The sequence below is a fragment of the Trichomycterus rosablanca genome, chromosome 1 (genome assembly GCF_030014385.1).
Source record: "Trichomycterus rosablanca isolate fTriRos1 chromosome 1, fTriRos1.hap1, whole genome shotgun sequence".
NCBI classification, from domain to species: domain Eukaryota; kingdom Metazoa; phylum Chordata; class Actinopteri; order Siluriformes; family Trichomycteridae; genus Trichomycterus; species Trichomycterus rosablanca.
The window spans coordinates 78,572,953-78,590,993 of NC_085988.1; the positions used below are offsets into that span (position 1 = coordinate 78,572,953).

An 18,041-nucleotide genomic window follows, 5' to 3' on the forward strand; every position below is an offset into this window, starting at 1 on the left:
TACTGTAAAGGAGCTAGCATTAGAATGAGTAAGGAACTATCATAAATATTATTAAAAGACTCCTACATTATCTATTAGACCCATTAACTCGGGCTTAGTTCATTTCTATCATTAGCTTTGCTGGCTCAGAATCTTACGCCTCACTTCACTTTTCTCACTCTGCCAGAAAAATAAACATTTAATCCAGACCACACAGTTAGTATTCACCATTTGTCAAGGTGTTTAGATGTCCTGATAGGCTCTTAATACTCGTTAATATCTTCAAAAGCTGACTCTATCTGAAGCTCTTAACATTCAGCGAAGGCCTTAGGGGTCGTATTAAATAAATTAGATTATTAAAATCAAGTCATTGATATTCAGAAAGGCTGTGCCACTGTGGTCTCATTTGTCAAAATGATTATTGCTCTGAGTTAAGATAGAAATGTAAAATTTAAAATCAGCCCATTAGAAGCAAGTGAGAAAAATAAAACCTGAAATATAGGTACATACACTGATCAGCCATAACATTAAAACCACCTCCTTGTTTCTACACTCACTGTCCATTTTATCAGCTCCACTTACCATAAAGAAGCACTTTGTAGTTCTACAATTACTGACTGTAGTCCATCTGTTTCTCTCCATGCTTTGTTAGCCCCCTTTCATGCTGTTCTTCAATAGTCAGGACCACCACAGAACAGGTATTATTTAGGTGGTGGATCATTCTCAGCACTGCAGTGACACTGACATGGTGGTGGTGTGTTAGTGTGTGTTGTGCTGGTATGAGTGGATAAGACACTGCAGCGCTGACAGAGTTTTTAAACACCTCACTGTCACTGCTGGACTGAGAATAGTCCACCAACCAAAAATATCCAACGAACAGCGCCCCGTGGGCAGCATCCTGTGACCACTGATGAAAGTCTAGAAGATGACCAACTCAAACAGCAGCAATAGATGAGCAATCATCTCTAACTTTACATCTACAAGGTGGACCAACCAGGTAGGAGTGTCTAATAGAGTGGACAGTGAGTGGACACAGTATTTAAAAACTCCAGTGGAGCTGAAAAAATGGACAGTGAGTGTAGAAACAAGGAGGTGGTTTTAATGTTATGGCTGATCAGAGTATATACCTAAAATCATTCAATATTTATTTTAATATTTCAATGTTAAATATAGGTTTTATAATTAATGCCATGCTCTCATTTTAACCCATATATGTATTTAGATTATAGAGTATTTGACATTCTCTCGAGTATCAAGTTCAGATAGATGAGTGGAGCATAGAAGGATAGACTGTGGATATACTGTATATGTATAGGATAAAAAAGAAATGAAATAGTGGAAAGGAATCATGGAATTAATAATTAAATGAAGAGAAGAAAGATGACGTGGGCAGGCAGGCAAGGCTGGTAGGCAGAAGGGTGTGCAAAGCAGGCAGGCGAGTGGGCAAAGGTGGCTGGCAGGTGGGTGTGCAGGAGAGGGGGCAGGTAGAGTTGAATAGAGGGGGAAAAGGAAAGAAAGCTCCGTTTACAAAAAAGCAGAGGAAAAACTGAGGCAAGAAATAAATAAAAAATGAGAAGGGGAAGAAAAAAAGAAAGATAGATTAACAAGAGGAAGAAATTGCAGATGGACAAGTGGACAGATGACCCAGAAAGTGGATGAAAGGAAGGAAGAAAAGAAAAGACAAATTGAACAACTGATGGTAAGAAGAGTCAGGTTACAAACCATTAAGTCTTCATTTTGTTCAAGTTTGTAGCAGCAGGTTTTTCAGAGATATTACAGATGTTGCAGCTCTAGATTGACTCTTTATTTGTTTGACAGCTTGTCTGAGCACATTTTGAGTGATAACTGCTTTTTTGTTTAGTTTTCAGGTAAGCCACCCTTGTAATCCATCATCTTTAAAGTCTCATCAGTTCACATCACCATGTAACCAAACCTCAAGCACTAAAGTCTATCTTTATTTCTTTGCTTTTTTTCCTTGTGTTGAGTTCAGAACAACTTATCTGATTTACTGTATCAATTTCTGCCTTGGTAAAAAAGGCTTTTATTTAAGAAATAAGAACTAGAATTATTAATTAATTTTATTTCATTTATTTCGTTTATAAAGCTCTATGTTTATAAAGCAGCTTTTTTTTCAACTCTATCATTCAATCAAGAGCAGAATATATATACAAATCAGACATAACATTATGACCACCTCCTTGTTTCTACACTCACTGTCCATTTTATCAGCTCCACTTACCATATAGAAGCATGGTGTAGTTCTACAATTACTGACTGTAGTCCATCTGTTTCTCTGCATGCTTGGTTAGCCCCCTTTCATGCTGTTCTTCAATGGTCAGGACTCTCCCAGGACCACTACAGAGCAGGTATTATTTGGGTGGTGGGTCATTCTCAGCACTGCAGTGACACTGACATGGTGGTGGTGTGTTAGTGTGTGTTGTGCTGGTATGAGTGGATAAGACACAGCAGCGCTGATGGAGTTTTTAAACACCTCACTGTCACTGCCGGACTGAGAATAGTCCACCAACCAAAAATATATCCAGCCAACAGCGCCCCGTGGGCAGCGTCCTGTGATCACTGATGCACTGATACAAAGTGCTTCTACGTGGTAAGTAGAGCTGATAAAATGGACAGTGAGTGTAGAAATAAGGAGGTGGTTTTAATGTTATGGCTGATCGATGTATACAAACTGACACATGGTTTTATAATAACAAAAACATGACTCTGTACAGACAAATTATGTACACAATGCCACTATATATCCCAGCCTTAGTAAATTAAATTGAATATATAATGAGCAACGCTTCAAATATGTAGATGGAAGTGAAGCTTTAAAATTAAAAGCAGAGAGAACCTAGGAGCAAGACATCGCCAAACAGACAGACAGTGAACCTTTCTTATCTATTCATATTGTTTAAAAGCTACTTGTGCATTATTCAGCAATATTCAACTACGTACATGTTTTTATTATGTCTAAAAACCCATCTTGTAATAAAATTATGTGTATTTACAGAGACTGATAGGTAAGACACACTAGGTAAGCAGGTTTGTGTACATACTGTATTTTGCTTTATGCAAGTAGATCACTTTTTATTTGGGTTAAACTAGGCAAGAATGTTTTTGGCTTTCTTTAGTCCTCAATTTGGCACCTTGTTGTTGGACTGTGTATTTTCTGTCACACCCTTGAGTCATTATTATTTACACTGTAAAAGAAACCTTATCTAAAGACATTAAAGCAAACCAGTGTCTTCCTGGTACCTATCTACTTTCTGCTCTTTACCATCAACCTTACCAGTCCTAACACCAATTAGCCTACACTGGGCTGGTAATAACGCTACAATACAAGCATCATCTTTTTTTGCTTTGTGCCATTTTGGTTACTAAATAAAGTTAGTACATCACAGTCTATCTCAAGTGATGTTATGTATTCACATACAAAAATGATAATTGTCTGTTTAAACTGATGGTGTGGGACAGATGAGCATGTTCATTTGCCCAATTTGCCTAATGCCAACAATATAAAAAGTTTCTGCACTTTTATATTTTGGTTGGAAACTGTGAGGGTGGGAGGAGTAGTATTTAGTCGTATCTGAGAGACTGAGAGAGAGCTTATAATCCGGATTTAGCGCCATCCAATTTCCACCTTTTTGGACGCTCAAAGAAGCTTTAAGGGGAAGAAGATTTTCATGTGATGATGTGAAAGCAGCAGTGACTACGCGCTCGAACAAAAACATTTTTTGCTGATGGCATTAAAAAGTTGGCAAAATGCATCGGAAGGTTGTTTTTAAAATTGAGGAAACTTTTTGAAGAACCCTTGTACATTTATACACAAACATAATAAACATATTGCAAAACCATACATTTAAATGCATGTACTAGTCATAAGTGGAACATTTAACAGTCATAAGTGAAATATTTTTCCCTGTAATAGTATGTAATAGTATATCATTATGTTCCATTTCCATCAGCTGCAAAATTCTGGTCAGGGTCAAAAGGGTCTTTTTACTGGTAAACTTCTAACCTCCAATAAGTGCATGTGTTTTATTCCACTAGCTTGCTCCCACTTCCCACAACAATGCCAGTAGATGTATGGCAGTGGCGGCTGCTGGTCTTTCAAAGAGGGGAAGCTCATTGTCGGCTTACATCATAAAATTTGTCAATTTATTTATACATAAGTTCTGCCCTCCGTTCCTTTTCAAGAAAATGGCCTGAAATGGGTTGCAGTTTGTCTTTCGACTTCACTCGCAAAATCCGTGATGGGACTGAAGCTCCCAGTGATTAACTGAAGGTGTAGATCTCAAAATAGCTGTCAATCAAACTGGGATTCAGCCTTTCGACTGATCCTCCAAACATCTTGCAGAAGCTCAGCGTCCAGACCCGCCCACAGCTCCATTCACGCCCAGAGACGCTCAGCGTCCATGGGCGGGACAAAATTGTGGCATTTATCCAATGACCGGCGAGTATCGAAGCAATGAAAAAACCTTTCCATGCAGTCCCGTTGAAGTGAATAGATGCTCAGCTTCTACGGGTAAATGCATTGACGCTACGGGAATGTATGAGAAGTTCGAGTCAGTCGATTTGTGATAAGTAGCTGATTCTGAACAAACTCGTCTTCGAGATGAACGTGTTCTAACGCATTTGTAGTCAATGAAATGTTAACACAACTGTACATATTTGACCATTTAATTTTTGACATTTTAGGGGAAGCTGAGCTTCCCTTGCAGTCTTAGAGAAATCACCAATGATGTATGGTTACTTTTAGGGCTGGTACTGATCCGATACTCTGTGTCGTATAAAGTGTCAATCGTATAATCGTATAAAGTGTCAATCAAACATGATGGACCAATTAGAATTGAGTGTTTGGTTGAGATTTTCCTTTAAAGTTCTGTCACGTTTTTTAGATTATTAAAAACCAGAGCGCACTTATTAAAAAACCCTGCTGGATTTTGAAGAGAACGTCTATGTCTAAACGGGAAACAGTGTAGTTTGTTTTATTTCATAACACTAATGGATTAAATTTCATTGAGGATGTGAGAGATCTCCAAGTCGGGACAAGATAGATACATTTGTTTATTTTTTGTAATTTAATTGTTTCATTTTTAGTGTTTATAAATAATATTTTTTATTACTTATTTTATAATTTTTTCACTGCCTCTTCAAGGTGTAGACTTGAGAGGTGACAGATCTAGAATTTTATATTGAAATTATAATTTATTTGTTAAATACAGATAAAGTTGCACTTTAAATTTTATATGAAATGTTTGTACAGTGTTAAACAAGACAAAAATGCTGCTAAATGTTCTGTGTGTAAAAGTTAAAATAAAAACAGCAGTTTTGTATAAGTGTGATGTTGTAGGTTCTGTATTTATTCCTTTAGAATATTTGTTTCACAGTCTGAGCATTGTTATTTAGATATGCTAGTTTAACCATGGTGCATTGAGACATGTATTAATACTGCTTAGTTGTTTGAGAGGAGAAATGACGGTATCGGATTGGTATCAGTATCGGCAGATACTCAATTAGCAGTATCGTATCGGACATAAAAAAGGGGTATCGAGCCAGCCCTAGTTACCTTAAGATTACTAGTGTATGAGTAGGAAAAAAGATGTACAGGGTGAGTTTTGGGTGAAACAATTAAAAATAGAACTAGCTCCAAAATTTACTGAAGGACAGGTACATCAAAAATAAGTTAAAAATAGAAGATTTGTCATTAAATAAATCTTCCACATAATAAAATATCTGGTCAGTGCAAGGTCAGTGTGTAATAATGAATTGTTCATTTTCTTCACTTTAAGTAAAGTATTATGAATTAAAAGAACACCTTACATTTTTATTGGTTCCTGTAGGCTGTTTACAGCAGCACAACTCATCAAACAATTAGCAGCTGATGAATAAATATTGGCAGGTTTGAAGAAAACAATACCCATGATAACATAACAACGGGTTGCTAATAGGAATTCATGCACTCCCGGTGCACGGGGACAAACTGCTAACTGCCATGACAGATCATGACAGGTGTTGAGAGATCACAGCTTTACGCTTATTAAGTCTTCACCGACAGCGACAGCAGCACCCAAAATACCAAAAACAATGGGCTGAAGATAATAAAAATGCAGCCAGAAACATGGGAAATCATTAAGATGCATGACATGATACTCGAGGGTGTTTCTAAAAATTATAACATAGGGAATTATAAATGGAAATTGAAGGGAGTAATTTAAAATCCTTGATTGGAATAAATGATGTAATATTAGTGAATAATCAGGAGGAAACTAAGGCTAATGCCACGGCCCATGACTTAAGGACCACTGCTGTTAATTAAATTTGTTTGTTTTAGAGAATAAAGGCCACTTTTTAATAAGCGCTCAGACGCAGATAATTAGAGGCTGTGATCAGAATAAGTGGCTGCTGGTATGGAGGAGGACATGGCACTTGGGCACACAGCTGATTTTGTATTCAGAGCATGATATAAAATGGTATGCATTTGCTGTTATTATGAGAAAAAGTATTTGCCCCTTCTCCAGTTCTATTTTTGCATATCACATTTATGTTTATTAGACCACTACCATAGTTAAACACAGAAGTTAAACAAAAACACTTAATTTATTTAATAATTTCATTGATTAAAGAAAAAATGCTGGCCCTATGTGAAAAAGTGGTTACACTCTTAGCTACTAAATCTATCTACAATCTTAGTCATAAGAGCGGGTTTACCACTGAATGGGTACAACAGAACAAATTTACGATTTTGGAGTGACCTAGTCAAAGTCCTGACTTGATTGTTTGGCAAGAACAAAGAAGACCTGGGGTGAGGAGTGAGCTGAGGTGAACACTGATCTTCAGTTAGTGAAAGTGTTTGGTTGCGGTTGCTGCTTCTAAATTTGGGGTTTAGGGTTAACAAATTTTCAAAATAGTTGGGCACCCAGGTGGCAAAATGGGATACTCCAGGCGGCACGGTGGCTCATTGGGTAGCACTGTCTCCTCACAGCAATAAGGACCTGTGTTGTCGAGTGTTACAGCAGCTTCAGTACAGTGTAAGTACAGTAGATAGAGTAAATAAAATAGAGTAGAATAAAATACAAATAAGAAAAAAAATTTTTTTTTAATAATAATATTAGCTATAAGATGCAATTACTATTATACATCAGTTTCATAATTACAGCTATATAATAAAACACTACATATTATATATGTAAATATATCCATGTGTATAATGAAATGTAGAGTCCAGTGCTGGGAAAAAGGGTGGGGGATCTTAAGTTATTGTATGGGGGGAGGGGTGGTTTGTCAGTGTGAGAACAGCCTGTGTATTCTGCTACAGTTATGCAGTCTGAAGCGCTCTGTCTTGCTCTTCAGTGGAATTAGCCTATGACTAAAAGAACTGCCCAGCCGCCATAGTTCCCCATTGAGAGGGTGAGAAGGATTATCCAGGATGGCCCTGATTTTGTCCTTTGTTCTCCTCTCACATACTACCTCCAGACTGTCCAGCTGTAGACCCACAACAGAACTGGCTTTCCTCACCAGCTTATTTAGTTTGTTGGCATCTCCAGCCTTGATGCCACCACCCCAGCACACCGCAGCAAAAAAGAGGGTGCTGGCAACCACAGACTGATAAAAAGCTTACATCAGTCTGTTGCACACATTGAAAGCAACCTCAGCCTCCTTAGAAAAAACAGTCTACTCTGTCCTTTCCTATAGATGGCATCAGTATTATGTGTCCAGTCCAGCTTGTTGTTTATATTTACCCAAAGGTACTAATAGGAGTCCACCCTCTCCACCTCCTTTCCCTGTATGAAAACCGGAACAGGGGGGCTTCTTTTCCTCTGGTAATCTACCACAATCTCCTTAGTCTTGCTGATGTTGAGCTTCAGGTGATTATCACTGCACCATGTAGTAAAGTTCTCAATCAATCCTCTGTACTCCTTCTTGTTGTCCCTGGTGATACATCCAACAATGGAGGAGTCATTGGAAAACTTCTGGAGGTGGCAGGACCCAGAGTTAAAACGGAAATCAGAGGTGTAGACAGTGAAGAGGAATGGTGCTAGTACAGTTTCTTGGGGTGCACCAGTGTTGCAGATGACAGACTCAGAAGCACAGCCATCCACTCAGACCTATTGTGGCCGGCCTGTGAGGTAGTCTGTGATCCAGGATGTGGTATCGGGGTGCAGGTACATCTCCAGCAGCTTCTCACTCAGTAGCCTGGATGGTATTGAAGGCGGTAGAGAAGTCAAAGAACATAATTCTCACAGTGCTTCCCTGCTTGTCCAAGTGGGAGAGGGCCTTGTGGGTCATGTCCATCCCGATGTGTGGTCGGTATGCAAACTGCAGTGGGTCGAGGAAATCTGTCAGCTAAGACCTCAGGTGTCGTAGAACCAGTCTCTCAAAGGTCTTCATGACATGTGATGTCAGAGCCACAGGTCTGTAGTCATTGAGATCACTGGGACGATTATTTTTCGGCACCAGAATGATGCAGGAGGTCTTCCACAGTGTAGGCACTGGTGCTGTAGGGGGGCTGCCAGCAGCCAAGCACATACTGTACCTTTAGCATCCAAAACTAATAAATAACCTCTACCGGTCGATTGGGCACCCCCTAGCAGGCACAACTGGCAGTGCTTTCAGCAGACAGCAGACAAATTGACCACTGGTTTGCTGTGTGGAAAAAGACTGGACTTAAGAAGTGTGGGGTCTTCAGCACTGTGTAAGGGCCCTGATTAGTAGCTCAAGGCGCCTGTACAGAAGTGGAGGAATGTAGAAATCAGTGCGTGACTCTCCATGACACGAGACTGGCCTCACACAAATCAGTGGAAGTATGGGTGAATAAGAAGGGTTTGGAAAGAGCATGTGTATGACAAATATACCCTCCTCTGATGCAACTGGGGTCCCCAGCAGGGGAAGACTAATTGGCTATGCTAAATTAGGAGAAAAAGGGAGAAAATGCAAAAATAAAATAGTAAAAAATGCCACATATGCAGTGGATAAAGATCTTTCAGAAGAAAGACTCTTTGTACTTGATTTGTTTTTTATCATACTCTCACCTGTTGCCGCACGTCTTGTCTTCACCAGTTCAGAAAGCTGCCTGCTTCCATTAATTTCAACTCCTGCATGAACACAGACATGCTCCTCTGTTAGAACACAGCGCTCGACAGAGCCGGCAATAAATGTCAGAAGCTATTGAAGACTGTGTGGGGGGTGAAGTATGGATTTTTACATTCGTTTAGCAGCACAGAGAGGCTGTCTGCCGTCTGGACACTTTCAAGCTTTCCTGTGGGAACAGCCTTCAGAATCATCCCGCTGTCACAGCTTTGCTATGCTAACAGCTAGCACGATGTGCCTTGTAGATCTACAGCGGTGTGAGGATAAGGAAGAGGTCGTAGCTCTGCTTTTGTGGCATGTCTGACTGACAGCTTAGCTCAGGAGGGACCCTGGCTTCATTTTTAATTTAGGATCCTAAATATCTGTGTATTGTTCAGGGCTCCAACTAGTCATTTAGCAAACAGTTAGTCATAGTCAGTATGGGTAACATCTTGATAGAAAACCATTAAAGTACTTATTTAATTTATAATTTAGATTGTTTGCTAATTACCATTAAGGAAAAATGGCCAGATATTACATTATATGGCTTAAAGTACATAGACGCCTGACCATGAGCCATGAGGACGTCCCTGCTTTTGTACCCTGTGCTGTATAATAGCCTTCACTTTTCTGTTGTCTGTGGGAATTTGTGTTCATCTAGTCAAAATGTCATCTGTGAGGTCAGGCACCCATGTCAAACAACGAGGCCTGGCAAGCTGCTGAATTTTTTATGCATCCCAGAGATGTTCAGTGGGGCTGGGGTCAGGCCTCTGTGGAGGCCACTGGAGTTCCTGTACATCAATCACTCAGTAAATACAGGAGGTGGGTGTCCACATACTTTTTTTCTATTGGCTTGGTGTTAAGCAAGCCAATACACAGATCAGCCATAACATTAAAACCACCTCCTTGTTTCTACACTACCTGTACATTTTATCAGCTTCACTTACCATATATTTACATTTACATTTTCAGCATTTAGCAGACGCTTTTATCCAAAGCGACTTACACAATGAGCAATTGAGGGTTAAGGGCCTTGCTCAGGGACCCAACAGTGGCAACTTGGTGGTGGCAGGGCTTGAACCGGCAACCTTCTGTTTACTAGTCCAGTACCTTAACCACTGAGCTATCACTGGCTATCAATGGTATAGAAGCACTTTGTAGTTCTACAATTACTGACTGTAGTCCATTTGTTTCTTTACATACTTTTTTAGCCTGCTTTCACCCTGTTCTTCAATGGTCAGGACCACCACAGAGCAGGTATTATTTTTTTGGAGGTGGATTATTCTCAGCACTGCAGTGACACTGATATGGTGGTGGTGTGTTAGTGTGTGTTATGCTGGTATGAGTGGATAAGACACAGCAGCGCTGATGGAGTTTTTAAAAACCTCACTGTCACTGCTGGACTGAGAATAGTCCACCAACCAAAAATATTCTGCCAACAGCACCCTGTGGGCAGTGTCCTGTGACCACTGATGAAAGTCTAGAAGATGACCAACTAAAACAGCAGCAATAGATGAGCGATCGTCTCTGACTTTACATCTACAAGGTGGACCAACCAGGTAGGATTGTCTAATAGAGTGGACAGTGAGTGGACACTGTATTTAAACTCCAGCACTGCTGCTGTGTCTGATCCACTCATACCAGCACAACACACACTAACACACCACCACCATGTCAGTGTCACTGCAGTACTGAGAATGATCCACCACCTAAATAATACCTACTCTGTAGTGGTCCTGTGGGGGTCCTGACCATTGAAGAACAGGGTGAAAGCAGGCTAAAAAAAAGTATGTAGAGAAACAGATGGACTACAGTCAGTAATTGTAGAACTACAAAGTGCTTTTATATGGTAAGTGGAGCTGATCAAATTTACAGTGAGTGTAGAAACAAGGAGGTGGTTTTAATGTTATGGCTGATTGGCGTATGTGTATCATTGTTAAAAACAACAGCATTTTATTTTATTTTACTTCTAGTTAACCTTTTAAATGTTCCAGCCTCCTAGTACAGACACGCCAGCCCTGAGATTCTGAACACCCCAATTAAATTGGCCATTGAGTTCTCTGGGTGGAAAAAGGCCAGACTAAATGTGTGGGGTCTTCAAACACTGTGCAAGGACCCTGGTTAGCAGACTGAGTCTTCTGGGCAGAAGTGGATGAGCCTCATGTGCGAATCCAAGGGTGGAGAGACGCGATGGAGGGGGCGTGGAGGAGGCAAATATACCCTACTTGAACACAATCGGGATCCCAACAGCGGAAGACTAATTTGCTATGCCAGAACAGGAGGAAAAGGGAGAAAATCCATAAATAAAATATTAAAAAATTATGTATTCTATTTATTTATAGTATTATTTCCTCACATGCTCATCTCCTCTAAAAATCATTTCAAATACGTATATTGCTACCTAAATTGCTTTCTTAAAAAACACATATTTATTAAATGTATTTTAAATTCATTTTCATGTTTTACCATTGCTTTTTTCTGGTCAGGACCACAGTGTGTCCAGCAATTACTGGTCACAATGCATTAACACACCTAGGACAGAATGCCAGTCCATGGAGGGACATTGGCCAATCATCCAGCTCCCTTACTTTCTTTAACCCAGTTTAGCCCATAATTTACATTTGCATTTACATTTTCAGAATTTAGTAGATGCTTTTATCCAAAGCGACTTACAGTACAGTTACAGTATACAGTCTAAGCAATTGAGGGTTAAGGGCCTTGCTCAAGGGCCCAACAGTGGCAACCTGGCAGTGGTGGGGCTTGAACCAGTGACCTTTCGATTACTAGTCCTGTACTTTAACCACTAGGTCACAACTGCCCTAGTATGCCATAATGTCTGTATGTAGATGCCCAGTTGGTCGATAGCACCGCTGGGGGAAATGAACCCTGGATCCCAGTAGTTGCTAACAACCCAATATTTAATAATATTTAATATTTAATACCTTACTTTTTTATCTATATGCTACACTTGTCTCTAGTCTTGTCTCCTCAAATCCTTGAGATTAGAAATGTCTTCTGTATTTATTGTACTGTTTTTTATCTGCACTGTATGTATTGTATTGTTTTGCACTTGTGTTCTGTGTTGCACCCTGGTCCTGGAGGAATGTTGTTTTGTTTCAATATGTACGTGTATACAGCTGAAATGACAATGAACCATCTCTTGAACTTTTGAACTCTTGAACTGTTTACATAAACATCTATTGAGACTCTCTGGAAATACATTGTGTAATGTTACTATACAGTGTCAATCATACAGAGTTTTAATTTAGTGTACTTTTGCAATTTAGTTTGAGTAAAACATTGGGATTTACATACATTTTAGAATGACAAGGAAGAATTTTAGACAATTAGATAATGGGATTTCCTTCTGTTATGGGATTGTCTTCTTTACTCCATACCACAGCAGCCCAAAATATATGAATTTTTCTACATATAACCTAACCAATCATAGTCAGGGCTTGAAAACAGTCAGGGCAGTGAACTCCACTGGGATTTGATTTCAGGCAAAAAAAGAGAACTTTTTTTTAAAAGCCTCACAAGTCTTAGTCTGCCCTTTTCTGACATGTTTATGTGAATGATATGGACCTCATGAAAATGTATTGGTATCACAGCAAGAGCCCAACGTGCAATGATCAGGGAGTAAAAACCATCCTTAAAAACAAGCTGTAGAAATCTTTAGAACTTGCTTTAAGTGTGGTCTGCTATATTAAACAAATCCTAAAAAGATTTTGTTCCACTGTTGTAAAAAGTATTTTCCCCTTCACAATTTCTTTTGCGTTTACTTGTTTGTCACCTTTAACTAGTTCAGATTTTCAAACTAATTTTAATCTAAGATGAAGACAATATGAGTCAACACAAAATGCAGGTTTTAAATGATCGTTCAATTTATTGAAGATAAAAATGTATTCTTAACCTAAATCACAATTTCATTTTTTCCCCCAATTTTCTCCCCTAATCTAGTCGTATCCGATTACCCTGATTCACCTCTACCGATACAACCCTCCACGCCCCCTCTGACACATGTGCAGTACTGACTGCATCTTTTCACATGCATGAGGTGAGTTCATATGCGGATCAACCTTGTGTATGGAGAGCCACACCCTGATCAGCATTATTCCCCAGCTCTGTGCAGGCACCATCAATCAGCCAGCAGAGCTCGTAATTGCACCAGTTATGAGGAACCCGGTCCGGCTTGTCCCACCCTATGAACAACAGCCAATCGTTGTTCATGTAGCCGGCCAGCCCAGCTGGATGGCAGAGCTGAGATTCGATATGATGTATTCTAAATCCCAGCTCTGGTATGCTAGCGTGTTTTACACACAATTTTTTTTTTATGGAAAAATTAATTTCCCCTATTAACCTAATAACAGGTTATTCCACCCTTGGCATTAACAACGACAATCAAACATTTGTGATGAGTCTTTTACATATTTTCTTTTAGCTACACTGAAGGGTTTTCCAGCATAAACTCCCCGTTTAAATTCTTATCACAGCATCTCAATGAAATTCAAGTCAAGTCTTTACATTTTTCCAATTCTGACTCACCTGTCCACAAAATACTGTCCCGAAATTCTTGGGGGACATTTAAATGATTTTTTTTTTTATGCGAGATGAGCCTTTGTGTTATTGTTGCAACTTTCCCATGAAAGCCATATTTACCCAGTCCCTTCATATTGTGGAATCTTGTAAACTGAACCTTAACTACAACAAGCGAGGCCTGTAGTTCTTTAGATGTTCATCTGGGTTCTTGTGTGACCTCCTTGATGATGCATTCTTGGTGAAATTTCGGTATGCCAGTGAAGGAAAATATAATACTTGCTCACTTTACCCTGTCTCCTACATGCCCCTCATCTCCTAACACCAGGGGTATTGAAATGACCCTTTCTGTTTGATCATGTATCCTGTGTTACCCCTCTTCTCCTCACACCTTTTGGGTAAGGAAATTACCCTTTATAACCACCAACACTGTTTGCCTCTATGACACTCCCTCAATCTTTGTTCATCATACCCTCTTTGTAATCTGCTCTCTATTCCTATTTCTTACCCCCCTTAATATAATCCTCTTCCTCTTACTTTCTCCCCTTATTCCTTGGATGGATAAAGTCTCCCAAAAATATGTGTTAATAAAGCTCTACTGCTGAAGACCCGGTCTCCTGGCTTCTGTATGCCGAATTTCTAACACAGCCAGTCCTGGAAAGGTTCACTACTGAATTTTTCCCCTTTTGTAAATAATGGCTCTTACTGTGGTTCACTGAAGTCCCAGAGCCTTAGCTATCACTCTGTAAACCTTTCTAGACTGGTCATTTTTATATAGTATTATTTTTTATTTATATTTAAATCTTTTTAGAACATGGCATCATGTGCTGCTTTTTGAGACCCTCTAGCTGCTTCACACTGCCAGAGAGATTCATTTAAGTGATGTTTAGATTTAACAGGTCTGGCAGTGATCATGACTTGGTGTGGCTAGGAAAACTAAACCTGTTATAAATTAAATTTGGTTCACTGGTCGACTCAGTAGATGAGGTAGCAATTACTATCACAACGGTGATATAGGTTTTAAATAATTTTTATTTATTTATTTAGGATTTTAACGTCATGTTTTACACGCTTTGGTTACATTCATGACAGCACAAGTAGTTACTGGTTACACATGATTCATCAGTTCAAGTTCAATGTTAAACACAGTCACAGACAATTTTGTATCTCCAATTCACTTAATATGGTTTTAAAATTAGTTGGAAGATGTGAAACATTTAAATGTGACAAACTAGCAAAAATAAAAGAAATTAGGATTGGGCAAATACTTTATCACAGTATAGTATCTGCTGCTCTTAGTTTTTAAATTAAAAAGTAGTAGTTCTGTACCTGTAGTATGTGTAGTTTTTCTATTAACCAAAACATTGCCGTGAGTGTTAAATCTGGTTTCTTTGAAGCTGCGCTTTCCTCTGTATTTTGGTGACAAGTGTCCAGCTGGTGCCTGTAATTTACCACCCACTCTGGACTTTGATTAGCTCCCATTCAGAAACAGCACGTCCTCACTTACTCATTGCACAGCTGTCCACACTCCAGCTGCAGCAGTATTACACAGTTTTATGTTGTTTACACGTTTATGTTGACTCTGCATTTGTGCAACACAAATAATTTATACACTCGCATTTGCCAATTAAGATGAAGCAGTAAATTTTAGTCAGAAAGTTCAATCCTTCATTCATTGTTTAACTACCGTTTTATCCTAAAAAATCAGCTTATATCACCCCAATTCTCTATCAGCTACACTTGCTACCCATCCCGCTCAGTATTCAATTGTATTCTATTGTGTAAGTTCTATCACTAACATATAAATCCCTCAATGTTCTGGCCTCAGTCTATCTATCAGAACTTTTACACCCCTATTCCCCTGCGCGTACACTTGGTACCTCGGATACTGGTCTCTTGTCTGCGCCGAAATTTAGATTAGTTACTGTTGGTGGTAGATCATTCCGTGTCATGGTTCCAAAACTTTGGAACGCCTTAACATTTACATTACATTTTCAGCATTTAGCAAACGCTCTTATCCAGAGCGACTTACAGAAGTGCTTCCATAGTGAACATTACCATACTCTTTTCTTTTTTTTTTCTTTTTAAGAAATGAATAAGAGCATTAGTAAGTAAGTAAGTACATGTCAGCTTAAGTGCTGAGTAAAGAGGTGATGAAGGTTAATCGTCTTTTGAAGACAGCAAGAGGCTCAGATGTTCGGATCGTCAAGGGAACCTCGTTCCACCACTTGGGTGCAAATACAGAGAAGAGCCTTGATGCTTGTCTTCCTCGAGTTTTGGGTGGAGGATCAAATCAAGCGAGACTTGTTGCTCGGAGGTTGCGTGGTACAGAACAGGGTTTTATTAGACCTTAGATATGTAATATGTAATGCATGTAAGTGACCTTGGGTATAAGAAAGGCACTATATAAATAAAATCTATTATTATTATTATTTATTTTTATTATGGTCAGGGTCACAGTTGGGTCTGACTTATTGGAAACCAGAGTATGTTTAAATACCCTTTTGTGCAAAAAATTGATTGAAATAGCAAAACCTTAATTATTTGATAGTCTTTACAAAGAAACTCACTCACTCACTCACTCACTTTCTTAACCGCTTATAAATTTAGGGGGGGTGCTGGAGCCTATCACAGCTTTTCAATGGTGCAAGGCACACAGTAACACCCTGGGCAGGGCGCGAGTCCATCAAAGGGCGGACACACACATCCATTCACCTACAGGGCAATTCAGTGTCTCCAATTAACCTAACTGCATGTTTTTGGACTGTGGGAGGAAACCGGAGCTCCCGGAGGAAACCCACGCAGATACGGGCAGAACATGAAAACTCTGCACAGAAAGGACCCGGACCACCCCGCCTAGGGATTGAACCCTGGACCTTTTTGCTGTGAGGCGACAGTGCTACCCACCGAGCCACCATGCTGCCCAGATCTGGACGCAATCATTTAAAGACCCAAAACAAAGGATTTTTGTGTATTAACTTCTTTTTAAGTCATCTTAATATGCCAAGTTGTCTACTTAATCTACAGTAACGCAGTGTTCACTATGGAAGCACTTTTGTAAGTTGCTATGGATAATAGTGTCTGCTAAATGCAGAAAATGTAAATGTCAATCCAGATTGATCAATCTACCAGATTGGTAGAACAGCTGATTCAAAACTGAGAGCTTGAGCTCCTTGCAGTGGTGAGCTAGTTTATTAGACTGCTGTGTCTCCTCATTGTTTTTGTATTTGCAAGCTGTCTGTGGCGAGAGACAAAACAGTGAGGTTCTAATCTGTTCATCAAAACAGAACTTTGTCTCATCTAATTACAAAACATATCATTAACATATCATTAAATGTCATGTTAGAATACTAGTTTTTTTAAGTTGGCCTGTCAAATTAGGTTATAAATTCACTGACGTTGTAACACTCATCACCATGTTTTACAGGCTCCTTTCTGTGTTTAGTATGGAATTATGCGATTTCGAGCCTGTCCTGTCATGAATGAAACAAAAGTGTGTAAAACATGACGTTAAAATCCTAATACATAAAATAATACCATGTTTTACAATTGTCCAAAATTTTACATAAGCTGCTGCATGGTGGCTCGGTGGGTAGCACTGTCGCCTCACAGCAAGAAGGTCCTGGGTTTGATCCTCAGGTGGGGCGGTCCGGGTCCTTTCTGTGTGGCGTTTGCATGTTCTCCCCGTGTCTGTGTGGGTTTCCTCTGGGAGCTCAGGTTTCCTCCCACAGTCCAAAAACATGCAAGTGAGGTAAATTGAAGATTGAAAATTATCCATGACTGTGTTTGACATTAAAACTTGTGAACTGATGAATCTTGTGTAACGAATAACTATCATTTCTGTCATGAATGTAACCAATGTGTAAAACATGACATTAAAATCCTAATAAACAAACAAACATGAGCTGCCATGGCATCAATCATGGCATTAGTCAGCTGTCATGACACTTACTGGTACCAGTAACATGACACTGTCAGTTTCTTATGACATCATTTGATATATGTCATGTCATTTATATGACAAGGTTTCGCCAGTGCTTTGACTTCTGAGTTTGAGTAAAATGATATAAGATCAGTATTGAACTTTATGCAGCATCTGTGAATGTACACTGATCAGCCATGACATTAAAACCACCTCCTTGTTTCTACACTCACTGTCCATTTTATCAGCTCCACTCACCATATAGAAGCACTTTGTAGTTCTACAATTACTGACTGTAGTCCATCTGTTTCTCTACATACTTTTTTAACCTGCTTTTACTCTGTTCTTCAATGATCAGGACCACACAGGACCCCCACAGAGCAGGTATTATTTAGGTGGTGGATCATTCTCTGCACTACAGTGACACTGACATGGTGGTGGTGTGTTAGTGTGTGTTGTGCTGGTATGAGTGGATCAGACACAGCAGCACTGCTGGAGTTTTTAAATACTGTGTCCACTCACTGTCCACTCT

At 39.4% G+C, this 18,041-nt stretch overlaps 1 long non-coding RNA gene across 1 annotated transcript in view; it reads right to left on the minus strand.

Annotated features, from left to right (window-relative positions):
- LOC134324914 (uncharacterized) overlaps positions 1 to 14,993 on the minus strand; it is a 28,426-nt gene extending 13,433 nt beyond the window's left edge. The window contains exons 1-2 of the long non-coding RNA XR_010014236.1: positions 14,917 to 14,993; positions 9,015 to 9,077 (exon numbers count right to left, since the gene is read on the minus strand). This is a non-coding gene — a long non-coding RNA (uncharacterized LOC134324914). The remainder of the gene's footprint in view (positions 1 to 9,014; positions 9,078 to 14,916) is intronic.
- Between the last annotated feature and the right edge of the window lie 3,048 nt (positions 14,994 to 18,041).